Raw genomic sequence first — 4,172 nt, 5'->3', positions numbered from 1 at the left:
AAGCAGAAGTTTTGAGGGCTTGCAGGTTTTGAATCTCATTTCACTTGCATTAGAAAGACCAGGGATTTTATATAACAATCTGACCCAGTATTTTCACGCAGATAGCATCACACACTCCTGTGTTCTCAAGTGCTTTATTCTGCCCACAGGTGCTCAGTTCAGTCCAATCAACCAAAACGGTACTTGTATGTACATCTTAAGCCAGAATTTGGCCCAATGTGCAGTCATCCTAGGAAAAGGATGTTGAGGGGGAAGTAAATTAGCACCTGCTATCCAAGTATAGCAACTGCTAGCTAGTAGTTAAAGTATGAAAAAATAAGTCTACTCTTGATCTAGGATCCAATTCAGAAACGATTTACTATTTAATCTCTGTGAAGTCAGTGGGACTTAAGTACATGATAAAGTATTGTCCTTAATAGAAGACTGATTTCAGCATATGCTTAAGAGATTTTTCTGAACTGGGTTTGTCTTGTCCAATTCAACCTTCTTTGCAGGCAGTGGGTGTTGAATGAAGCCTTTTGTTACACACCAGATTTATTCAGTTAGTTCATTCCATCTTTGTAATTTCTTACCATCAGATACAGATCATGAGAGTAAAGAACCCGAACATTTTAATAAGCAAACACAACTATTCACATGGACTTTGTCAGTACAACACACTTATTAACAAACATGTACAGGTTGTTTGGACTATGATTTTTTTCAGGTTGTTCACATTGTCATATTTTCGATAAAAATCAATCTTATATAGAGGTAGCAGAACAGTACTGCTGTTAAGTGATATGAGAGCTTAACTTAAAGTGAAATTAAGTTCATTGCAGTGAACAGTGGTGGGGGAAAAAAGGATGCCGTGGGCTTGTGTATTCCACAGAGACATTTGTCACTATTTAAAACTGGCTTGATAGGCATTTTATTTCTGGCGCTATAGTAACTATGTAGCTTGATGGATTTGAATTGGAAAATACAGCAGGACATCTTAACTGGTTGGTCTCCACCTTTTTGTAATTTTCTCTTGCTAACAAGTATGAAAACATAAGATGATTATTTTTGCTACAGTTCTGCTCAGTAAATCTTTGTTCTGCAAATATGATGTGGAGAATTAAAAAAAAAAAAAAAAATAGGTATGTACATGACTGTGATTCTGAAAAGCCTACGAATGGCAACCGAGAATAGAAGACAGGCACTTTTCTTGGAAGGTCGATTTAGTCCTTATGAAAACTCTCGGTCATTAGTAAGCACTTCTCTACAGGATACCTGAATGCATAACTCCATGTAATAGTTCAGCATTTATTTATCATCAGCCATTTAACAATTGAATCCTGCCTGTATGGAACAACCACGTTTCTCATATAGGAGCAATTGTTCTTCCAGTTGTTTTTTTTGTTTATCGAAGGTATTTCTTCCCTACTTTTCCTAAGCCTGAAGTCTTCATGGGCTTGATCCAGCTCCATGGGAACCTGTCAGAGGACACTAGATCAGACCCTTGAGGTTTATGCATAGAGAAAACATGAAATCACCTATGAGGTCAGGGGTAGGGGAGGTGGTGATTTCATTAGGGCGGCTCCAAGATCCACTGTAATTAAAGCGCCACAGTCTTGTGCAACAGTGTCCTCGTGCTTCAAAATAGTGGGGGGTGCTTGAACTAAACCTCGTTGAACAAGGTTTAGTTCAAGCCCTCTGCCACCATTTTGAAGCGCACGGATGCTGATGCACAAAATGTGGGAGGCTGCTGGAGCATGGTAATTACTGCACTCCAGCCGACTTAATTGAGTCTGCTCCGACATGCTGTAATTACAGCACGTCGGAGCAGGCTCTGCGCTGGTGTACAGGTACCTTGAGTTACTTAAGTGTATGCCTAGCTCCTGCTTAGTATGAGTTGTGAGAGTCATGCTTCCATCCCCAAACTGCTGCATAACTCCTGCCCTTCATTAAGATGGTGCTGCTCCTTTAACTAGCAGAATGCAGTGCTGGCAAAATGTCAGTATTGAATAGAAATCAGAGAGTGACCATCTGAAATAGAAAACTACTTTATAAAGCTCTAACCTCTACCCCTCACTATATAGAGTGAATGAGTCAGAGCTGGCAAACCCAAATCCAAACTCCATTTTTCCAGAATAAAATAGTCTGTGGATTAACAAATCAGTGGCTCAGATGTTCTGTTTTGTAGACAGTTATAGAGGATGGGCAGGTAAATCAAGCACAGATCAATCCCTTAGGCTGACAGCTGAGATATCTCACTGCTAACAGCTAATGGAAAAAACCATATACATGCACTTTAAAATGATGAGGCTGTCCAGATCTGACTTTAAGAAGGGGTTGTCAGATAGACTTTGGCTCAATTCTGTCTTTTTGTCAGTGATGTAATTCCCCTGACTCGATTAGAATGACACATGTATAGCGATGAGATTAGGATCAGCTCTGGACCTTTTGCGTCTTCTGGCTCGGACTTAGAAAACCGTTCTTTTTCCTTCATACATGTAAGAATATGTTCCTGGTTTTAATTGCTGCTGGATAAAGGGTAGAAACTGGGAAGGAAACGCTGAGCTTCGGTTATGGGAGCTGCCTTTTACTTTCATAGATTCATAGCTTGTCAGAGGCTGGAAGGGAGCGTGTAGATCATCGGGTCCAGCCCCCCGCACTAGCAGGAGAACACAACTGGGGTCAAGTGACCCCAGTGAGGTGACTGTCCAGTCTCCTTTTGAAGATTTCCAGGGTAGGTGACTGCACCACCTCTGGAGGGAGTTTATTCCAGTCTGGACACCCTGAGCGTGAAGGAGTTTTTCCTGGAATTGAGCCTGAAGCGGGCTTCCGGGAGTTTGTATCCATTGCTCCTGGTCTTCCCCAGGGGTGCCCTGGTGAACAGCTGTTCTTGTTGAAGTGCGGTGCCCAGCATTGGACGTACTACTCCAGCTGCAGTCTCACCAGTGCAGAGTACAGTGGGAGTTATTGCTTCCTTAGTTTTGCATGAGATGCAACGGTTAATGCATGCCAGCATGTTGTTTGCCCTGCTGGCCCCAGCATCGCACTGCCAGCTCACGTTCGTGCGATGGTCGATCACTACCCCTAGGCCCCTTTTGGCCGTGGTGCAAGTCAAATTGTCGCCACTGAGCCTGTAGGCATGTTGGGATTATTTGCCCCCGGATGGAGCACCTTACACTTCGGAGTGTTGAACTTCATCTGGTTCTGGTCTGCCCAGCTCTCCAGCCTGTCCAGGTCCGCCTGTATCTGGAACTGGTCTTCTGGTATGACCACGCTCCCCCATAACTTGGTGTTGTCCGCAAACCTGGCCAGCAAGCTTTTCATCCCATCCAAATCATTGATAATGATGTTGAAAAGCACCGGTCCAAGCACTGACTCCTGAGAGACACCACTTAGGAGTACAGGTTTCCCTCGCTTTATGCAGGTTCTGTATGTGCAAATTCATTCTTATGCGATGACCCTTTTTATACCAAAAAATTGTTATATGCGAGGTAAATTCACTCTTATGCAGTCAGTGTGGTGGAAGCCCTTCAGTCAGCTGCTTTGTGCGGTGCATTGGGGGAGTGACATGCTTCAAAATATAGTCTCCTGTGTGGATCTGTGTTCCTTGCTCGTTGTCCGTGACACGTATTTCTGTAGCTGCCATCCCCATTATGATAGTGCCCTGTGCTTGTGTGTACTGTCTGCTGTTGGCAAGTACCAAACTGTGTTGTAAAAGTGGTAGAAATGGGTTTGGGGATCAGCACAGTCGAGGTCTTGGAACATATCCCTATTCGTTACATTGTAAAGTGGGTTCCCTTTATGCAAATTCAAGTTATGCGCCGTTTTCAAGGAACGCGCATACTGCATAAAGCAAGGGAAACCTGTATTGAAAACAGAGTTTACTGAAAAAGCATGACATGGACATCAAAGGAGCATGTGCATATGTTTAACACACACATGCGTTTGTCACGGTGACATGGTCACCCTTAAAGCTATTTATTTTCCTGTCTTTCCAATAATCACTTTCCACGCAGGTGAAAGAAAAGGTTCTCAAATGAGCAAAAACAATATTACTGTATTTCACAAGTATAAGCAACCCTAACATTTTCAGGAAACTGATGTTAGAATTGTCTGGCGTGCTCCATACTAGTCAATAGAGTAACTCTTCACCGAAGGTTGATTTTTTTTCTTCATTCATATTTCTAAGGGCA

This window comes from Alligator sinensis, unplaced genomic scaffold (genome assembly GCF_000455745.1).
Source record: "Alligator sinensis unplaced genomic scaffold, ASM45574v1 scaffold157_1, whole genome shotgun sequence".
NCBI classification, from domain to species: Eukaryota; Metazoa; Chordata; order Crocodylia; family Alligatoridae; genus Alligator; species Alligator sinensis.
The sequence above is the reverse complement of the archived record's forward strand: the minus strand, read 5'-3'. Positions refer to the sequence as shown.